Source organism: Herpailurus yagouaroundi, unplaced genomic scaffold (assembly GCF_014898765.1).
Source record: "Herpailurus yagouaroundi ecotype Mexico unplaced genomic scaffold, PumYag 253, whole genome shotgun sequence".
Lineage (NCBI taxonomy): Eukaryota > Metazoa > Chordata > Mammalia > Carnivora > Felidae > Herpailurus > Herpailurus yagouaroundi.
In genome coordinates this window covers 3,903,700-3,925,716 of record NW_024412470.1, presented here as the reverse complement: position 1 = coordinate 3,925,716, position 22,017 = coordinate 3,903,700, and positions in this window count along the sequence as shown.

Sequence of the window (22,017 nt, the reverse complement as noted above, 5' to 3'; positions counted from 1 at the left end):
TCACGTATATGTCAGCCCGTGACTCCGGGCAAGTTACTCAACCTGTTTATTCATCTGTAAAACTGGGACGCTAAGAAGTCCTACTTCATAGCTTTGTTGTGGGGACTAAACAGTTAACATTATGTAGAGTGCTTTAGTGTCCTGGCACAGGGGATGCCTGGGTGGCTCAGTCCGTGAAGCCGTCAAACATTGGACTCTTGATCTCAGCTCAAGGCTTGATCTCAGGGTTGTGAGTTCAAGCCCCACATTGTGCTGTGCACTGGGTGTGAAACCTACTTAAAAAAAGAAAAAAGTCCTGTCACAGAGTGCTTGTAGTTATAGTAATAATAAACAAGTAATACTACATTATATGAATAATTTACTGATTATTATCTACAATAATATACAATGATAGTTACTCGACACGATATTTATTAGTTTTATTACTTGTCTGTAAACTCTATAAGCTCAAGGTCCTGAGTTTTCACTCTTGAAAAATCACTGTCCTCTACAACCCATCCTTCAGTTTTCTATCGAATTAACTTATTTTTCTTTATTTTTCTTTCCTTTTTTATTTTTTAAAATTTACATCCAAATTACTTAGCATATAGTGCAACAGTGATTTCAGGAGTAGATTCCTTAATGCTCCTTACCCATTTAGCCCATCCCCCCTCCCACAACGCCTCCAGTAACCCTCAGTTTGTTCTCCATATTTACGAGTCTCTTATGTTTTGTCCCCCTCCCTGTGTTTATATTATTTTTGTTTCCCTTCCCTTATGTTCCTCTGTTTTGTCTCTTAAAGTCCTTATATGAGTGAAGTCATAAGATTTTTGTCTTTCTCTGACTGACTAATTTTACTTAGCATAGTACTCTCCAGTTCCATCCACGTAGTTGCAAATGGCAAGATTTCATTCGTTTTCATGGCTGAGTAATATTTCATGGTATTTATATACCACATCTTCTTTATCCATTCATCCATCAATGGACATTTGGGCTCTTTCCATACTTTGGCTATTGTTGATAGTGCTGCTATAAACATGGGGGTGCATGCGTCCCTTTGGAACAGCACACCTGTATCCCTTGGATAAATGCCTAGTAGTGCAATTGCTGGGTCGTAGGGTAGATCTATTTTTAGTTTTTTGGGGAACCTCCATACTGTTTTTCAGAGTGGCTGCACCAGCTGGCATTCCCAACTTTTCTTTTTTTTTTTTAAATGTTTTTATTTATTTTTGAGAGAGAGAGAGAGAGAGAGAGAGAGAGCGCGAGCACGAGTGGGGGAGGGGCAGAGAGGATCCGAAGTGAGCTCAGCACTGACAGCAGCAAGCCCGAAGTGGAACTCAAACTCTCGAACCCTGAGATCATGACCTGAGCCAAAGTCGAAACCAACCGGGCCATCCAGGTGTCCCTCAAATGAACTTTTCTGATAGATGCCTTTCATTGTCCCTTTCTCCTGCTCACAGCAGGGACTGACCACACAGTGAATAGACAATGAACTCAAACCTCTTTGATTGCTAGTCAGATCTCTCCACAGCCTGGCCTCCGTGTTTGTGCCAAGCTCTCATTGTATGGGAAAGACGCACGCACTTTGGATGGTTTCTGAGTTCAGTTTCAGAGACAGCAGCACCATCTACTGGACCATTTCTACTCTAAATAAAACTGAGCATCACCAGTCTAGATTTTGGGAACTTAAAGCATCATTAGATACCATGGTAGGCCGTGGTTCCCCATCCCAGCCACACATCAGAATCACTTTGAGGGCCATAATGGCGATTCCTGGTTCCTACCCTGGGCCGACCTGGGAATCAGATCAGCATTTAGAATCTATGTGGAAGTGTGGCCTCTCCATTCTTCCTGAAGCTGCTCGGAAGCAGTGCTTCAGGCTATTCCTGGGTGTTCACAGCCTCCTTCTGGAGCCTTCCACCTGGACCTGCCCCTCACCGCCTGGCTCTCTGCAGTACAATTTCCCTGTCCGTTCCATACCCTGTAGCAATATGGCTTTCTCTATGCCTCGTTCCCTTTCAGAAATCTATACAGTTGGAAAGTAAGATGTTAAAATAAGCAATTTGAAAAAAAAAGTTCTCAACTTTAAATGGCAAAGTTTGAAATTAATTTATAGAATTTGGAATCCACGATTAACATAACAGAATCAATCAACACAGAAGCGTCTGAAAGTAAAAAGCAAAACTTCTTTCTTTTTTGCTCCCCTTGTGCCCAGCCAGACCCTCTAGTCCCACAGCCACGGTTAACAGTTGGAATGCATCTTTTACGATGTTTTGTCTGTGTCGAACACCGTACATCCTCTTTCAAAAACACCTTTACTGAGATAAAACTGGCACGAAATAAACAACACATATTTAAAATGCACAATTTGATAGGTTTTGACAAATGTCCACACCTGTGACACCTTTGCCACACGAACCATCTCCCATCCCCCAAAGTTTAAAAGCAGGAACACCAACTTGGAACCTCTGGCTCTACAAGGGTGGAACATCTGACACTTTCGGTGGGGTTAAGAACAACACGGGGTGGGGCGGGCGGTGCCTGGGGGCTCAGTCGATTAAGTGACCGACTCTTCATTTCCGCTCAGGTCACGATCTCACAGCTTGTGGGATGGAGCCCCACGTGGGGCTCTGCGCTGACAGTGTGGAGCCTGCTTGGGATTCTCTCTTTCCCTCTTTCTCTGCCCCTTTCCAACTCACTCACACATACTCTCTCTCTCTCTCTCAAAATAAATAAACATTTAAAAACAAACACAACAAAGGAAAAAAAAAAAAACCCCAAACAAAAAGAAAAACACGTGCAGAATATTCCCAACCCCAAATTCCATTCCTTACACTTGCAGAGTACATAAGTATTTTCTGTGTCCTCTCTGCATCCCATGAGGGTTACTATAGCTTTGAAATACCCAGCCGCTGGTGGACAGGTGGGACTTTTTTTAAAGCAAAGCAGGGGTGGCTATTGGCACTAGTCTTTGGTTCATTCTTTTATTCTAAGATCCCATCTCAAGGAAGAATAGCTACAAGACCGTGGACAAGCCATGGAAGTGTCATGGACAGTAACTATTGTTCCCTTTTGAAAATTTTTGGAATCATGAGTTCAGAACGCAGAAAGCTTAGATGATAATAGCAGCGACAAGGGAGTCAAGCTGTATGTTTATGCATCTCTTAATAGCTTTTTTTATTTTTTACTTACAATTTTTTTAATGTTTATTAGTTTGAGAGAGGGAGACAGAGAGAGAGAGAGAAAGAGAGAGGCAGAGAGAGAGGGAGACACAGAATCCGAAGCAGGCTCCAGGCTCTGACATGTCAGCACAGAGCCCGATGCGGGGCTCGAACTCACAGACTGCAAGATCATGACCTGAGCTGAAGTCGGATGCTTAAGTGACTGAGCCACCCAGGTGCCCAATAGTTTTTAAAGACCTCTCCCATCATCTTATCTGACCCTCAAAATAGCCTTGGAATAAAGACATTGGCATCCATCACTCGCATTTCAAAGGAAAGGAGACTGAGACACAGGGAGGTTAAGTTATGTGCTCTGGTTTTAAAATCAGGACTTGTGACTCCTGGTCCTGTGTACTTCCCATTACACCATACTTACCTACTCTAAACTCTCATTCTGCACTTGAGAAAACTGGATCCCAATGAGGCTAAGCAATGTATCTCAAATCACGTGGTAGGTTAAGAGCTATATCAGAACAAGAGCGCCAGCCTCCTTGACCTACAGCCCAGCACTGACACCCTATCTTCTCTCGCTTTGCTCAAAACCCAGCGAGGACGGCATCAGTGATGCGCGTGGCTGATGCAACTCTTGGTGGAATTACTGATCTGAGTTGTGAACACGGCCATGTGAAGTGTGAAAGGCTTCGCAGGTGATTCTGATACCCACCCTGAGCAAGATCAGCCCAGGGCGATGCCTGACCTTGAGGCGGAAGAAAGAGGTGGGGGTGGGAGTGGGGTGGCGGGGTCACCACTTGGGAACCTCAGGTCGGCTCCCCAGATATTCCCGGGTTTGGCTCTGGCCCGCATTCATTCTCAGTTCCTCAGGAGGCCAGGCCGAGGGAGCCACTCCAGCAAGGCTGTTTCACACCTGCCTTCTGACCTCCAGGCCGACCCTCTCTCCTTACTGCAGGAAGAAGGGAAGCCGCGGTAGGAGCTTCGGGTTTTATAACATACCCTCTGCCAGGACTGAGGCCTAGTTCCTGAGCAGCTCTTATAATTTGAGCCCTGGTGCTAAACACGTTGGTGCAGTGAGAATGTCTTATTTCCTGGTCTCAAATCCTACTTCTGGGAGTTTTAATGAAGACCTGATCATTCTCTGTGGGCTGAATCTTGGCACAAGAGCTTCCTGGAAATATAAAAATGTCACCTAGGCTAGCTTGCACTTAGGTAACCCTGGCTGGAGCAACTTAGTTTGAAAGAAACCAGGAGACCCTTCTAGTCCAAATATTTCAAACCATTTAATTCTCAAACTTGCCCAAATGATTATGGCTCTTTTGCAGTTGATTAAATTTTCTGGGACCACAATTCCTGGAGCTAGTATTGCTTTATAAAACCTATTTAAAAGTGAGTGTTCGTCTAGATTCCAAATTTGGCACATTGCATTTTCCCTGCATTCTGCCGTTGCCAGGAAATACCGGAAGTTTTTACTTGTTGGGTGGACAAGTAGAGTGTTCAGATTACATTGTACGATTTTCTCTACCTTTTTTTTTAATGTAAGAGGAAAACAGTTTTTGCTATAGAAACGTCAATTCCAAATCTGAAAATCTGAATCGTAGACGATGGAGTACAGCTTACCCCCCACTCTATCTGTCCTTCAAGATGGCACCTCGGAGGATGGCAAGGACACATCATGGAGGAAGGCGTGGCCAGAAGGTGAACGTGTAATCCACACAGCTGGCTGACAAGGAGAGCGAGAGTAAGAAAAGATTATTAGAAAGTACATTGTTTCCTTCCCATTTGTCATATTTGCTCTTTAGGGCACCAAATGGGTCTTTGATTGGAAGCAGCTCAGAGATTATAAATCTAGCAAAGTTGCTGGGGTTAATTAATTCAGAAAACAATGGACTTTTCATTTTTTAAATTTATTTATTATTTTTGAGATAGAGAGAGAACCAGCAGGGAAGAGGCAGAGAGAGAAGGGGACCGAGGATCTGACAGCACAGAGCCCATTGTGGGACTTTCACTCACAAATAGTGAGATCATGACCCAAGCCGAAATCAAGAGTCGGACACTTAACCGACGGAGCCACCCAGGTGCCCTGGAAAACAATGGGCTTTTCAGATGGACACTCTTCACCTCTTTGGAGGCCACTGCCCAGGGAGGCCAGTTGGGTGCCAGAAAGTTTAACAGAAGCACGTTTGAAATCCAAGGAATATTGAAAAAATGGTTTAAATCTTCATGGAAATGTCTATAAGAGGTACAAAAGAATGGTTATGTTGTTTGATGTAGTAAAACACCCTCAATTTTCTGTCAGCAATTTAGCCATCACAAAGGCAGTTTCTAGGGTGACCAGATTAGTAACTGTCCAAATTGGGACACTTTTGTAAGTGGAAAGGGTGCTATCAATAATTATACTGGAACAATGGGCATAGAGCCGGCCTGTCCTCCATATGAAGGGTGAACTGTCATCCGTGGCTTGCCCCCTTGCCCCATATTCTATTTCACTCCAATTCTGGCATCCTCTGGGTCACCTACCTTCATTGTCCCTCCCAACTATCTAAACTGGGGGATTTATTTTGTTTTCCAAGAGAAGCCAGAATGTAAATCACTGCTCCGCTCGTTACTGGGATCAACACAACAAAAACCCCGAGACCCTTGGTCTGATCTCCTCCCCGACCCCCCTCGCTCTTTCTTATTTATATTTTAGAAGGAAGCGTCTTGATCTAGAAGCAGTGATACTGCACGAGCATGAGCACACCAAGCATCCCGATCTTGTTTTCTAAGTACCGTTTTCCCATAAAATGGACCAGGTTTCCTTGGAGAAATGGCTGATTCTAGGGACAGAGCAGGGAAAATGCAAGATTTACCTGGAGAACCCTGTAGTGGCAGGCAAAGAAGTGCTCAAAAAAAAAAACAAACCCACAAAAGGATAGAGGCATGACGAAGGGACAAGAGCACAGGCCTGAAAGAGCTCCTGATGGCCAGAGCTGGAACAATTCGAATAAGTAAAAAAATACATAGAGTACGAAATTGTAATCTGAAGTATGAAATGAATATGCATGAGCCCGTAGTGCTAGAAATAATTGGATAAATAAATAAATAAAAAAGAGAGAAACCTTCCTTGCAGAAGAATTCCAAATATATGTAGCTATTCTACCCCTTGGGAGATGGAACGTATTTCTCCTGCCCCCTTTCACCCCCAATCAAGTGTGGGCTGGACTTAGTGACTCATCTACAAGCCATAGAATATAGAAAAGGAAAAAACAGTAACTTTATAGTAAATAAATCTTAACCAAAATGATCAAGGTGAACACCCCTGGTGATTTCATGTTGCTGTCACATACCCAGCTATGTAATGACAAAGGGACTTTATCTCTGTGGATTCCGCAAACCCCATAACCCATGTCTAATTAGGATTAAAACACCCAATGATCCCATATTGAGGTATATTCTGAAAATTACCTGACCAGTACTTCTCAAAACTATTGAGGTCATGAAAAAACACAGGATAACCGAGAAATTGCCAATGTGGAGTTTCATTCAAGATCTTTCTCAGCTTGGCCCCAGTCAGCCTTTACAAAGGCAGTATTTACTTTTCTCCTCAACAACTCCCCTTTCGTTTCAATGTAACTGAACTGCTTGATGTTCTTTTTTTTTTTTTAAAGATTTTATTTTAAAATAATCTCTACACCCAACATGGGGCTTGAAATCACAACCCTGAGATCAAGAGTCACATGCTCTACCAAGGAGCCAGGCAGGTGCCCCAAGAACTTGATGTTGTTAATAAGGAAGGGCCAAGGTTCAATATTTTCTCCTATTGGCATTTCCTGAAGTAGGATTTGTATACCGTTGTTAGTATGAATGATTACTGTTGATGTCATATGTAGAGGTATTTTTATTTTGATAGTCAACATCTAGATTTTAATGTATATTAGAAGATGATATCACTAGCATATTAAACCTAGGATTTCATGAATATTATTATTAGCACGTTTTGTTAAAACAGTGGGTCAGTTTAAAGTCAATATAAAGAAAAAGACTATATGTAATATTATATGTATTATTATACATATACAATTAGGCCAAAATTATGAAGTTTGGGAGACAGTGTACTATGAGACTATAATTTAAAACAATACTTTTTATTATGGTAAAATTCCAAACATGCCAACAGTAGACAGAAGGGAACTATCCTTGAGCTCCAACCATTATAGAGCAGACTGCTTAGATCTGCGCTTTGGTCCACCACAATCTACTCCAGCTTAGGGAAGCGGAAGGGCCCATCGGGTTCAGTGCCTTGAGTCCCTGTTTGAAAATGAAGGGCTTTGATACTCACTAAAGCATTTGTACTTCATCATCTGCTAATGGGATGTCAGTGCAATTATTTGAATAGGGAAAGAGTGCTACAGAAGGGCTGCATTTCAGTTCAGGAAGAATTTATTCAGCAAGTCATAAAGTATCATAAGGTATAACGGCTGAGCTGATTTTTTTTTACAAATGTGGGGTTTAAATAATTTTAATAGTGCTGATTATTGAGGACCCAATTTTTTTTTTCAGTTTTGTGGAGAAATAATTGATGTGTACCACTGTATAAGTTTAAGGCATAGAGCGTGATTGTTTGATTTATATATATTGTGAAATGATTGTTGCAGCCAGTTTGATGTTTGATTAGCATCCATCATCTCAAAATGGCATAATAAAAAAGAAGAAAGGAGAAAATTAAAAATAATTATTCTCCTCATGATGAGAACTCTTAGGATTTACTCTCTTCACAGCTTCCCAGGTACCATACGGCAGTGTTAGCTCTTGTCTTCATGCTGTATATTCCGTGTCTAGTGCTTATTTATTTATTTATTTTTAAATTTGTATTGATTTTTGAGACAGAGAAAGAGCATGAACGGGGGAGGGTCAGAGAGAGGGAGACACAGAATCTGAAACAGGCTCCAGGCTCCAAGCTGTCAGCACAGAGCCCGATGCGGGGCTCGAACTCACGGACTGTGAGATCATGACCTGAGCTGAAGTCGGACGCTCAACTGACTGAGCCACCCAGGCGCCCCGAGTGCTTATTTATCTTTTAACTGAAAGTTTGTAACTTTTGATGATCTTCCTTTCAATTCTCCCTCCGCAGCCCTTCCCTCTGGTATCCACAAGTGTGATTTCTTTTTCTATGAGCTTTGTCTTGCTTTTTTAGATTCCACATGTAAGTGAGATCGTATAATATTTGTCTTTCTCTCTCTGACGTATTTCACTTAGCAGCATGCCCTCGAGGTCCATTCATGTTGTTGCAGATGGTAGGCTCTCCTCATTTTTTACAGCCGAATAATAGTCCCTCGTGTACATACACCACAATTTCTTTACCCATTCATCTATCGATGGACGCTTGGGTTGTTTCCAGGTCTTAACTATTGTAGATAATGCCACCGTGAACGTGGGGATGCGGACATGTTTTCGAGTTAGTGTGTTGATTTCCTATGGATACATTTCCAGAAGTGCAATTGCTGGATCATATGGCAGTTCTATTTTTAATTTCTTGAGGATCCTCTGCACTGTTTCCCCAACACAATTTCCCCCAAATTTACAACCCAACAACGGTGCCCAGGTGTTCCCTTTTTTCTCCATCCAGGCCAGCAGTTGTTATGTCTTGAAGGACACATATGGTTGAAATGCAACCACGGCTCCCATCGGATCTTAGCACGGGAGATGTTCACTTCCTCTTTAGTGTGGCAGGCACACTGGCAAGAACGTTGTGCCTTGTGGAGCTGTGTGTGGAGTCAGGCAGCCTAAAGACTGCAAGACTCCAGCTCCATAATTTGCCATTTTCTAGTTTTATAACCGTGAGAGAGTCCTTTTAACTCTGAGCTTTTCTTTTCCTCAAGCATGATGCTTTCTATACAAAGCTAATGAGATAATAGTTGTAATTATGACACCATTCCAGAAGCATCCTGCTGGCTTTAGATACACTGCTTTGGTTATTTGGCATTCCTTTAAAATGGCTTACCCCACCCCTCCCACAACCTCCACCCCCAACCTTTGGCCCTGAGTCAAGTTTTTCACTTGGGTGGGTGAGGAGATAGAGATAATTGTGGAGATATCTTATAATAGATGGAAGAAGGAATAAATAACAGTCATTTAAAACTTTGGCCTGCAAGCCTCTTGCTTCAAGGGAATCATCAGGTTATTCTCTGTTGGTTCCTGTGTCGATGTGGAAATAAGTGAATCTTGATTGAGGGAGGGGATGATGTTGGTGAAGTTCCTTCCTTTGGCTGGCAGAAATAAGAAAGTATTGAAATGTATAGCCATAATTCTCCCGGCATGCTTCTTGCAGAGAAACAGTGGGATCTTGTTGGAAATAGTTACGCCTTTGGAAAGAGAGAATTTCCTCAATTAGAGGACGTAAAACAGTAATGAGAGTAAGCATTTGGTAAATTCAGGAAATCAACTTCAGCTTGGGAATCCCAAAAGGGAGTATGTTTTGTGGGGTAGGGAACAATTTTCCAGGGCTGACCCTTGGTAAAAGGAAACTTCTGATTTTAAGTTTTAAAGCTCCAAAGGACTAATTCAAAGTGGAGAAGGGAAAATTATTTCCATGGGGATGCCTGCTAAGGCATTTGCATACTGTAAACCAGTTGCCTGTTGGCCGGTGGAGTTCGAATTTTCAGGCCTGCGTACTTTTTTTGTTTCCACCACCGAGTAAAATTATTCCCTAAATCAATCCCTACGGAATGTGATGAAACAAACGTATGCCAGTTTGAACTTCCCGGATTAAATCCACATTACATTTTAGAGGAGGAGGCACCATAGTTAGCAAATAATTAAAACCATTTTATTTTTCGCCACATAAAATGTAGCACAGAAAGGATTTGCCAAGATCTCAACTCGGTAAAGAGTTCTTCCTGGTTCTGTTCTGGTGCCTTCAGGAGGCCCACATACAACACTAGGCTGGAATAATGGCGACATGAGCAATTAGGGTAACCAATTGGCCTGATTCAGCGGAGGTTGTCTTAATTTAAACCAGATCAAATCGGTTTTGCAGGTTCTGGAATCCACGGAGCTAAATGAAGTGGGACCAAGAATGGCAATTTGACTTGATACATTTAGAAAAGCATAGCTTGTCGGGAGTCTACACGTGTGCAGTTGTGTTCCTATCTGCAGCACTCTCTTTCATGTGGCCCACTGCTCCCTTCCACTACCCAGGCTGCCTCGTCACCTACTTGCCATTGCTCCTGGCCTTGAGCTCAACTCTGAAGGAGATCAAGTAACTGGTGGTTCTGGGCACATAGTGTGACATTAGTCTCAGGCCCTGCCTCCTGCCCCAAGCACCCTTCTGACGTCCCTTCCTTTTCCAAGTGTTACATGCTAATTCCTATTCATCCTTTAAGACAAAGCTGTCATTCTGCAGGAAGACCTCCTTCGCCTGATTGGCTATCCTCTTACGCCCGCACATGATCTTGGACATCCTGCAGGGATTACTTTTACTGCTTTATATTGACATTATCTGTTTATTTTCACCCCCCTCATCCTCTACCTGCTGAAATTAGATTGCAAGCTCTTTGAGGGCAGGAACCACATCTTGTTCATATTTTTTTATTCCAGGATCTTTTTTTAAAAGAATGTTTATTTATTTATTTTGAGAGAGAGTGAGAGAGGGAGCGAGTGAGCACATGTGTGCGTGGGAGTATGAGTGGGGAAGGGTCAGAGAGAGAGGGAGAGAGAGAATTCCAAGCAGGCTCTGGTTTGTCGGCACAGAGCCTGACATGGGGCTCGATTTCATGACCTGGAATCATGACCTGACTTGAAATCAAGAGTCGGAGGCTTAACTGACTGAGCCACCCAGGTGCCCCATAATTTTTGATGGATTTTTGAAGCCAAGTTGGATCCTGTCCTCAAGCAGCTCAGGGCCTAGGAAGGAGACAAGGGGCAAGACAACAGCGACAACAAGGGTCACAGTGACATGTGCACAGGGGCCCGTTGGAACACAGAGACTGAGCCCCTACTCAGGGAAGCTGATGTCTACCTTGGTACATTAATCCAAGGCCAGCTTTTAGGTGGGGTTTTTATTATTGCTGCCCTTGGATTATTTTGCTTTGCTTTGGTTTATTTATCTGTTTCCTTCTTTATGCTTTCTTCTAATTTCCTGTGAGACTTTGGAACAAAAACTGTGCTAATGGAAGGCTTCAGTTTCTCCATGTGTAAAACGAGAGTGAGTTCGTAGCTGATGACTGAAGCTCCTTCTAGACATAACTTTGAGAACTTTGACTCTCCAAAGCCTCCAAAATGGAGAGACCCATGGAGCCAAGAGGCCTGTGTGAGGGGATATTAAAATGAGACCCTTTCGTGTTCATTTTAGCCAATGCCCGGAGCTGATAATGATGATTCTGTTACCTTTCACTCATCACTTACCTCAAGGTTATGAAAGACGTTGGAGGTTGTTCAAAGAGAGACTGGAGAGTATGAATTCCTTTGGTGAGGGTTGTAGCCTGTCCTTACTCCTCCCCAGGGGGGTGGGTTGAGCATGAGTCCCTGCAACTTAAGCCAAGCACGGGGCCTCAGAGAATTGAGTAAATGTTCCCGGGAGCTTGGGAAGCAGAGGGTCTGGTGTTTGACGCCCTTCTGTGTAAAATATAGTGTATTAATAGAAAATGCGAGGTATAATAAGGCTAGCAGATCAGGAGACTCTTGTCATTGAAAAGATAGGCTGTTACTCAGAGTTCCCAAGAGGACAGGGCATGCTACACCATGGGGGTGGGCACACACAGGGAGGCACCAGGTTAGCCAACAGGCACAAGGACAAACTAAGGGTAAGAGGCTTTTTCATGGTTTCTGCGGGAAGGAACGGTGAGGTAGAGTAAGCAGATTTAGAATTAGCCAGTATGAATAATTTTAGTGGGCTCTGGGCCTAGAGGCTCTCTCTACTTGATTGGTGCCTGATTCTGGTGTGATTAGGGCAGGTAAATCGTGGTCTGGTGGATAAGGGTCTGATGGAGGAGGTGTGTGGAGATGTGGGCTCTGTTGGTTGGTTTGCATGTGAAAGTTGCCCCCACAGGTAAATTATTTACCATCTCTAGGAACTGGCTAACGCTACGAGGCTCAGTCTCTCAGGGGTCAGCAAGTCCTCAGATGCTTGAGCATCAGAAAACAGAAAATAAAAGACATGGTTAGGACCCCTCCGGGGGAAGTGTGAAGCCGGCAGGTTGAGGCTGGGCCTGCACCTGGTTGGTAGGAGACAGAAGAGGTTCTGGGAATAGTTTCTATCTACACAAACAGTGGGAAATGGGCAGGTTTTCTGGGAACCCAGTGGGGAGCCAACGCAAGGGACTGTTTTTATCGGTATCCCTCCTGGTAGAACCTGCTGGAGAGGCATAGGAACTGCACAGAGGGGTTGAATGCTCGAAACCCCATGTCTATGGACCTGTCGTAGGGGAACAGCAGGAGGCGAAGCATGGCCCTTGTTAAGGAGACAGAGGTCTTTTTTTTTTTTTAAACTATTTGCTTAAAGGTTCTTATTTATTTGAGAGAGACAGAGATAGTGTGAGTGGGGGAGGGGCAAAGAGAAAGTGAGAGAGAGAGAATTCGGGACTCAAACTCATGAACCGTGAGATCATGACCTGGGCTGAAATCAAGAGTCAGACGCTTAACTGGCTGAACCCCGGTGTCCCAATAGAGAGGTCTCTAAAGAACCCACAAAGATCTATGAAAAAGAGAGTATGCTGGATGCCAAATATGAAACTGTTCACATGTGACTTTCTTGCTCCAGTCCTCTTATTATTTCTTCCTGGGCCTGATACTAGAGGAACAGCAGGTACCAGATTGGAGAGAAAGTAGATCAGCAATGGGAACCACCTACCCCTCCCCCATGGCCTCAGTGATTGGGCCAGTGTGTGTGTGGGGGGGTGGCAGGCAGAGATGAGGGGGACAATTTCCAACTACCTAGAAATTTGGATGTAATGTTAATCTGGACTGGTGTTGGGTGCTTATCAATTACATGTTATATCTTCTAAGAGTGCTTGGGAAAAGGCGTGGGATCTGCCCAAGGTGACATCTGGGGACAGAGAAAGGACTTGGTTACAGGGTGGGTTTGGGAGGCATTAGGGAAATGGAGAAAGGTGTGCTTTGGTTACGTTGTGTGATTGTGTTCCCATTCACTGGATAAACCTGTTCTAGGAGCAGAAAGAATTGTGAAGGTCAGTTTGACGAAGCTTTTCTAAGCCCCCTGTGCCCAAAGCAGCAACCTAGGAACTTAGGGGATGAAACTTAAGCAGAAAGGACATCTGTCCTTAAACTGGTAGGAGTTTAGTGGGAAGGAGAAACAGGTTGGTCCATTGTGGCAGCCTGGCTCTTCCCGGGCTCCCTGTTGTTGTTTTGTCCCCATTTCAGGCCCCCTTGTCCTGCCACGAGAGTCAGGAGCTCAGAGGTGTTGACGTCTTGGCTGAAGACCCTGGGCATTATACGCAGTCTGCAAATTGCTCACTCGGTTCTGGGTACCAGTGCACAGCGGCTGGGGCCAGGCAGGGCAAGAGACTTAGGCCAAGGTGTGAGCCATTTTGATCTTGGCTTATTTACTCACACCCTTCAAAGCTAGCTTCCCGATCACTAAATAGAGACAATAAGCTCTATGACTTGAACTTGTGAAATGAGATGAAATGAGGTGTTTGTTAAGTATTTACCAGAGCGGCTTCCCTCTGAAGGGCTTCATAAGGAGAACTCCTGTTTCTAGCATCTGTTTATTTATCTTCCTCTTCCCCACCCCTTCTCCCCTCTCTGGCCTTCTCCCTCGTGTGTTTGAATACTACTGGATAAATTTCAAATGGCTGCAGCCTGAAGACTATCTTTATGGTTAGATGTTTCTATGGGGAAAGAAATGCAGTTTTTTGTTTTTTTTTTTAAAGAAACTAAGGAGTAGTGCATGACATCATTCTTAATAAAACAAAGTTAAGGAGTCCAACTGGAAAGGTTGATGACTTCGTAGTAACTTTTTTTGTGGGTGAGTATCCCAGTGAGATTAGGTGTGTCAGACACATTTATATTTTGCAGAAGGGAGTGATTTCACTTTCCTTTGTATACGCTGTCCATGAGGCCAATTATACCTGGGATTTATAACAGCTGATCAATGTGGCGAACTGGAAAGGCCCTTGAAAAAATTAAAAAGCGAAAATGTGGCCATTCTTTCATCAGATAATCTTCAACCGCCCCTAGCCTATCTGATGGATGAGAATTGGTTTTCCCAGAGGTAATTCTGAGGTTCTTGCTGCTGCTACTTTGTTTTCTAGTGCGATTAATGAAAGCCTTGTCTCCAACAGATTGTCTGGGTCTTTAGGACAAGAATGGTCTCCCTTACTGTTTTTTCCTCTCTATTCTTTGGTAATTAGGTCACTTAATAATTATTCATTTCCTTTGTCTTGTAAGTGACTCTTGAACCATCAAAAGTAGTTCAAAATAAGTTCATGGCACTTTCAATGTTAATCCTTTTTCCACATATTCTTTGAACATAGCTGTTTGAAAATTGGCAATCTTTGTATTTATTAACCAGAACAGTCCATTCTCAAATCCTGCCATATAACAGGGAGTTCCCTGCGTTCTTTTTATTGTTATGGCCCATGTGAGACCTGATGAGTAAATGGAATCTGTCCTTAGACGCATCTTAGCATTTGGATTCACACAGATTCTGAAATCCAGAATTGATAATTAATTTTAAATTCTGCTGTGGAAATAAGTGCCCACTGAGAATTCTACTGAGTTTGTTTATAGAAAATAAATATTAATTTTGTTGAGCTGAATGCATTTGCATTTATTTCCCCAAATTACTGCTAGCTTGCTCAACAAAGGACAAACAGAGGCAAATGCCCCTAGGTTAGCGGCTTTTTTCTCTCAGGGATATTTTTAGGAGAAATGTGTGTGTGCGTCTTTAATACACATATATAAATTTTCTGGGGGAGGGGGTATTAGTTTTCACTGTCAGTTGAAACGAGAGCACTTATTTACACATTCTTTTTGGTTTATTTCCATTACATTCTCTGAGCAGGTGACACATTGGATGGGACGGTTTGTCAGACACACACCAGACACAATGTAAGGCTAAGGCCTGACTGATTAGGCTGCTACAGGTAAAACAAGCCATGTTCCCATTCAGACCATCTGCTACTTACACATAGAACAAAAGGGACAATAGGTATGCAGCTCCTCACCGCTCACACAAGGAAGGGCAACGCGAGTTATGGATCCCCCATTGCCCAAGGGCCAACCCTAGAGTGCAGCCACGTAGATTTATATTCTACATTTCCACGTTGAGGGAGGCACTCCCAAAGACCCCATACCTCATCAGACCCTGGGAGGCCATGATGAGCTGTCTCGTGACAGCCTCCCAGGGGAGGCAGGGAGGTGAGTGGGCAATGGCCTGGTAGCAGCTCCTCACGGGCCTCCCGTGCTCTTGTGTTCTGGGAAGATCGTGAGATGCTTTGAGATGACTCAGAAGACCTGTGCTTCAAGCCTTTAGCTGCATGGTCTAGTGGATCCACAGAAGGTCGCCAGGGTACCGTGGGGGAACTGCTCCCCTACGCCATCTTGTTGAAAACTGCTCCCCAGTGGTAGGTAAGTGAGAAAGGCTGCCACAGCCTCTTAGCTTCATTTGGAAGCTCTGGCCTGTCTCGCTTGTTCAGTTTTCTAAGAGCTGCTTGGAATCCGTAGCGAAGTTTTCAATGAGCAGATCTCAATTACTGGCTAGGAGAGTATGGGTCTGTTATGCTTGGCCCCAAGAGGGCGCCCGTCTATTAAGACAGCGGAGGACTTTCTGAGTGTTTTGCTACAGATTTTGCTCTGCTGGGCTTTAGTTGGTAGGCGCAGCCCGGTGGTTAACAGCTTAGACTCTGCAGTTGGAAGATTCTGACATTTAACCAGCAGGACGAACTTGAGCGAGTCGTCTAGACTCTGTAGGTCTCCATTTCTTCATGTGTAGAGTGAGAAGCTTGTATGAAGTAACACAGGTGACATGCTTCGAATGGGTTCTGATGCGTGGCAAGCACCCAATAAAAGTAACCTTCTATAGTATCGAGAGCCTATTGTGGTCTTGGGCTCTCTACCGAGCACCTGGGATAGGGCAGGAAGACAAGGAAAGAAAAACCCTAAGCTTTGTTATTTACCATATAGCCGGATTAACTGAGCATGGCCCAGCAGTCATCAAGCAGCCAAGCAATGAACATTGACAGTGCTTATGGAATGGTCTTTGTAAAGGTCATAGGATTCATCTTTTGGTTGGATTATATTTAATTACCTCTCTGAACAGGCCCAATGATGTGGCTACAGGTGGAGAGCAGCAGGTCCCTGAGTAAAGGCCTTCATCGAGGAGTGCTGTTCACAAAATCATTTTTTATAATGGTCTTGGCCGGGGATCGTCTACACGCCTCCATTGTCCTTTCACAGTCCAGCCTGAGGAATGCCTGCACAACCTATTTGATCATTTTGTCTCAAGACTGGTCATTTCACATCCTATGGGATGTTTGCTGAGGACATTAAACACAGGTGTGTGTGGATAGAGGTTGAAGGCACAGCCATTTTCCAATTAGGAGCCCCTCGGTTCCCTGAAACTCAATCACATGGAGTGAACCAGACGCCCCTGTCTGGAGCTCTGTATTCAACCTAGGATCCAACTCTCAGTGGAAAATTAAAAACAAAGTCATTATTATATATTAGATTTATTAAAAATGCAACTATTACCAAGAGCCTGTGGGCATGTGTGGAAAATGCTGTAATTAAATTAAATTAAATTAAATCCAGCAGCTAGAAGTAACATTTTCCACTAAGGAGGAGGAGGAGAAAGAAAAAAAATAAGCCCATAAGAGAATTCCAAACCAGAAAAGTGCACGAAGTGGCCAGGATTCTTCTAGGAGAAGGAAGATGTTGTAACTGTTATTATTATTATTATTGCTGCCCTGAGATAATGGAAAAGGAATATGTAAATTTGGAACAAGATTGGAACTTTCCAGGCATTGGGAAACGATGTTTATTTGGAAGAAGGTGAATAACATTAAATCCAGAAATGGAACAGCTACTATTAGAGAGGGAAAGTTTATTTGTGGTGATTATCTAGAGTAATTATTCAAATAGTTGCTCTCGGATCAGTGGGAAAGTGGTGCTCTTTTAGTGTTGCCAAGGTCAAGGGAGGGTAAAGTTGCTGGCGGATTCAACTGTCATGCTTCATTGCTGGAAGAATTAGGGTAGTGCTAAGATGATAGGTGATGGGCAAGACTGGAGTTTTAGCTCTTTTTCTAAGAAAGCCTCTGTTTCTCGTTTCCGTCGGCATGTGGTGGGGAGGCTGGTTGAGAAAAGAAGGCGGAATCGGCGGGATGAACCCTCTCTGTGTCTACATTTTGTTTTCTCTCTTTTGGGCTCTGTTGCCACAAAGAGATTAGGTGCTCCCCACGAAGGCCCCTAGGCATGTTTCCTTATGTCCCTTATGCCTAGAAGCTCAGAAAGCCTTTCCAGGGGCAGAAGCTCTTCCAGCTAATTGCGTTGCCGGGCCAGAATCCGCGCTGCCTGATTTGCTGGCTTCCTCGACAACATCACCATTGGCTACAACTGGGCCACTTTTTCTGAAATTAGGACGGTTCTGGGGGATTTTTAACAAATGAAGTGGTCCAGGCTGCCCCCAGGGTGAGGTCAGAGTACGGTCAGTACGTTAGGGCGGGGGTGGGGGGCCGGGGGGGGGACCGGGGGGGGGGGCGGGGGGAGCTCCCGAAAATGCACAGGCCCGAGGAATCCCCAGAAGCAGCACCCAGGGCAATTGCTGGGTCTGGAGGCTTGTGGTTGCCGGCTGTCTGGCTGCCAGAAACGATCCATTAGTCTTTGTGGCAGAAACTGGTCTTGTCCCCTATCTGAGAAATTTGTCGTCCTTCTGAATTCCACCAAGGATGTGCCTTTGTTCTCAACTGGCTCGCGCTGAGGTGATGGAACTCGCCGATCAATGTGAACATCAGATTTGATTGATTTATGCTTGGCCAAATAATCTGCCTTGCGCCGGTCAAAATGATTGAACTGGTTGCTTGAAGGTAACTCCAAATCATTACCCGGCCCCCCGGGGATTGTGATTGAAGGCTCGGAGGCCCAGAAAGAATCCTGTTCTCTCAACCCGGCATTCTTCAGGCATTCTGCTTGAGGACTAGGTTCCCTTTACTCAGGGGAGAAACCCATGAGGGCTTGTAATGACTTTTGGATGCTTTTTATGGCCACCTCATTAACTGCAGTTCTCAGGGTCTTGGGGGACGGGGGAGGTGGTGAACTCTGGCCTCCAGACTGGCTCCAGACTTCAGCTCCACAGAGGGGCTGCATTTTGTCTCTGGCTGTGAACGAAGACTTCCTCAGTTTATATAAAAGGGACTCACTTGTCCCCTGCAAACCTCCACGGGAAGGATTGAAGGAATCAGGGCCTTACTTATCATAATGTAATTTAAAGGAACACACTCTACTCCTTTCACATGCGCGGCACTCAGGTGCCAAATGCTGTGCTTTGGGTCGATCTGTTTTTATTCCTGTGCAGATTTTCACAGTGGGTAATTGTAGGGGTGAGGTCGCCTGGCTGGTCACTGTGATCCAAGCCTTGGCTGCACAGTTAGGCTTTCCATTTTTTCTTCCATCCTTGCAAAGTGGCACAACTCATGTTGGAGTGTAAAGGGAATCATACTTATAATCATTCTTACCTGCCTGGGTCTGATCTGCAAAACCACTCGAAAAGCCGACAGGCCATTCAACCTGCCACATGGCACAGGGAAAAGAATTGGTTTTAACTTCCATAGCATCTGTATCATTTGGCCAGTTGAGACTGGATAATTTCTAATGATTCTCAGGAGTTTCTTTGTAATATGTCCCTCCGTAATAGATTTCTTTCCACAAAAAAGTAGGAAAGAAGATGATATCAGGAAAAATAAATCACATTTCTTTAAAATATTTTTCTACCTGGGGCGCCTGGGTGGCACAGTCGGTTAAGCGTCCAACTTCAGCCAGGTCAGGATCTCGCGGTCTGTGAGTTAGAGCCCCGCGTCAGGCTCTGGGCTGATGGCTCAGAGCCTGGAGCCTGTTTCCGATTCTGTGCCTCCCTCTCTCTCTGCCCCTCCCCCGTTCATGCTCTGTCTCTCTCTGTCCCAAAAAAAATTTTTTTTAAATATTTTTCTACCTATGTTTCTAATGCCAATACTAGAAACTATGAGGAAGAGGGTGCCTGGGTGGCTCAGTCATTAAGCATCTGACTTTGCTCAGGTCATGATCTTACAGTTTGTGAGTTTGAGTCCCACATCGGGTAAACACAAGCCCTGCTTCGGGTGAAGCCCCGCTTCTCTTTCTCTCTCTCTCTCTCTCTCTCTCTCTCTCTGCCCCTCATGGGATTCTCTCTCTCCCTCTCTCTCTGACCCTCAGTCACTTGCACCCTCTCTCTCTCTTTCAAAAAAAAAAAAAAAAAAGAAATTATGAGGAAGAAATCCAAGTATGGCTTGATGGCTTTATGTGTTTGATTTGTTCCATGATGCTCTCATGAAGTCAGATTGCCAGAAGCAAACGGGTGGGGGGGGGGGGACAGACATGGAAGTGTAGGACAGAAAGAGCAATGTTAGAGAATGCTCACATTCTATTTCTAAGGATGTGCACAATTTACGAAAGACACCGTGAAGGCTTTTGGAGTGAACGTCTCCGTTTCCACTGCCGCGTGTGCGGGTGGGTTCGGGGAGGTCGTGAGCGCACAGCTTGAACATGGCAGAGTGGCTGGCCGCTGGAAAGACTGCATGGCTCAGCATGCCTGCTGCCTGCCCAGATGGGTAGGAGTAGGGAGTTGGGGGGGGGTAGGGTTTGGTTTGGGAGAATCAATGTGTCATGGAAAGATGAAATGAATAGTGATGGAGGAGCCCAAACACCTTTGAGAGAGATGCTAATTCCCTGCCAAGTGCTGACTGCAACAATGGGGGAAAACTATTGCTGCTACTTCATTGGCATTGCCATCATTTCTGCACGTCCAATTTCCGTAAATATTACGAACCAGTCTTCATCCTAAATATGATTTATGCGGAAGGGTTTCAAGAGCTGATCTCTGCAGGTGGGACCTTAGTCTAGGATATTTATGTGTCTTCCCTTCGTAGTAAGCCATTTGCCAACAGGTGTGAACATAGCTTTGGACAAGACCTCTTGTTTTGTTTCTTAATCCTGTTAAAGAGAGACAGCATATGGTTAAGAACATGGACTTGAATCACCAGATCTAGATTTGAATGCAAGATCTACTATTTATTGGCTGCTTGATCCTAAGTATGTTGCTCAACCTTTTTTTTTTTTTTTCCCCAGCCTGTTTTCTTATCTTCAAACTGAGGGCGATAACAGTACCTACCTTATATGTAGTTGTCAGGATTAAGTGATAGGATGAATCGAAAGCACTTGGAATTTTTTCAACCATAGTCTGTAGTAGGAAATACATTTAAAAAAAAATTTTTTTTAACGTTTATTTATTTTTGAGACAGAGAGAGACAGAGCATGAACGGGGGAGGGTCAGAGAGAGGGAGACAAAGAATCTGAAAAGGCTCCAGGCTCTGAGCTGTCAGCACAGAGCCCGACGCGGGGCTCGAACTCACAGACTGTGAGATCATGACCTGAGCCGAAGTTGGACGCTTAACCGACCAAGCCACCCAGGTGCCCCGGAAATACATTTTTTACTTTATTGGTTGGCATTCCTCAATATACACGGAGAGAGACACACATCACTTTACCAAGACTTTCATGAAACAATAGTTATCCTTCCTATGTGCAATGCACTGCTATTTTCTGTTTTATGCTATTTCATATTACTAAAAATCTTGGTCATGACCCACTAAATTAATTTAAAAACCCATCAGTGGGTCATGATCCACGGTTTGAAAAACACAGACCTAGCACAGCATAGTGACTGGCACACAGTTATTACTCTCTAAGGAACAAGCATTGTACTGGGGAAGGAATAGGGTCATGCAATAGGTAATTGAGTCCTGATTCTTTGGTCAGAGGAAGTTGTAATAAAATGCTTACATTTTCTTAAAAAAATTTTTTTTAATGTTTTGTTTAGTTTCAAGAGAGAACATGTGCACACACGTGCCAGCGGGGAAGGGGCAGGGAGAGAGGAGGACAGAGGATCTGAAGCAGGTTCTGCACTGACAGCAGAGAGCCCTGAAGTGGGGCTGGAACTCACAGACTGTGACATAATGACTTCGGCTGAAGTTGGACGCTCAACTGACTGACTGAGCCACCCAGGTGCCCCAGAATGCTAAAAGTTTCTCAAAGGGAGTAGTAGGAAGGTTGCCAGTATGACAAAAGATCCAACACGTGGGCAGGGCTGTATTTCTCTTTCGGAGACTTTTAGGATGAATCTGCCTCCAAGCTCTTTCAGGTTTGCTGACCTACTTCGGTTTCTTGTGGTTGTAGGACTGAGGTCCCGGTTTTCTTACTGGCTGTCCGCTATGCTCTTAGAGGCTGCCGTCATGCTCCTCATGCTTTCTGTGTGGCTCAGCGGCGGGCGGAGTCCCTCTCACCTTTTAAAATTTTTTTTTTTTAACGTTTATTTATTTTTGAGACAGAGAGAGACAGAGCATGAACGGGGGAGGGGCAGAGAGAGAGGGAGACACAGAATCAGAAGCAGGCTCCAGGCTCTGAGCCATCAGCCCAGAGCCTGACACGGGGCTCGAACTCACGGGCTGTGAGATCGTGACCTGAGCCGAAGTCGGACGCTTAGCCAACTGAGCCACCCAGGCACCCCCCTCTCACCTTTTAAATATCCCTGACTTCCCTTTCTGCCACATCTCAGCTGAGGAAATTTCTCTGTTTTTCAGGGCACAGAGAATTAATTAGATTAATTAATTAGATTGGGCCCACCTGGATAATTCAGGAT